Source organism: Crocuta crocuta, unplaced genomic scaffold (genome assembly GCF_008692635.1).
Source record: "Crocuta crocuta isolate KB4526 unplaced genomic scaffold, BGI_CrCroc_1.0 scaffold31, whole genome shotgun sequence".
Classification (NCBI taxonomy): Eukaryota; Metazoa; Chordata; class Mammalia; order Carnivora; family Hyaenidae; genus Crocuta; species Crocuta crocuta.
The window spans coordinates 15,302,754-15,303,638 of record NW_027528362.1 but is presented as its reverse complement, the minus strand read 5'-3'; positions in this window follow the sequence as shown (position 1 = coordinate 15,303,638).

Genomic DNA, 885 nt, shown 5'->3' with positions numbered 1-885 from the left:
CTCCCTCCTCCCCCCACCGGGGCCCATGATGCTCCACGTCCAGCGTTGCAGCCCTCTGTCCCAGGGAATCTGGAACCTGGTAGTGCTGCTCGACGGAAAGCGGAGGCGGCCCCTGGCAGCCTGGCCTTGGGTGGGTCTGGGAGGGGCGAAGGGTGGAAAGGCCTCTCCCACTAGTCGGGCAGCGGGAAGTTAGGGACCAGAGCACGTTTGGCTACATGTTCCTGAGAAATACATACACGTGCTTCACAAAGTACTTACAGCTATTATTTTCCAACGAAATCTGAACGTTTTATCAGAGAACAGCAATTACACCTCAGAAAAATGAAGGGGTTGGCAGACAGCACTAATGGATACTCGGCCTTTCCCTACGGAGTAGAATAAGTGCTTCGCAGTTGGGAGCAGAAAGTGACCGGCCCGGAAAGGGTTTATTCACCTCCAATTCCCGCATTCCAGGGACGAGTGCGCTACTCAGACCCATGGCACTCACAAAACTGGGCCTCAAGGATTTGCAGTAATTTTTACGCAATTGGTCGAAGCTATTAATGGGACAGCAGCCAAACCTGGTTCTCATTTTTTGAGAGAGGGAGACCGAGCACGAGTGAGAGACGGAGAGACAAAGAATCCAAAGCAGACTCCACGCTCTGAGCTGTCAGCACAGAGCCTGAGGCAGGGCTGGAACCCAAGAACCATGAGATCATGATCTGAGCCGAAATCGGACGCTTAACCGAGTTACCCAGGTGCCCTGTAAGGTCTTCATTTTTAAATGCCACGTTTTTTCATATTTTCTCACATTTTTTCCTTAATTTCATTGGCTGTATTTGTCATTCATACCATCTTTCTCCCAAGAACTTACAAGTACAGAGACTAGAGAATGAAGTAACTGAC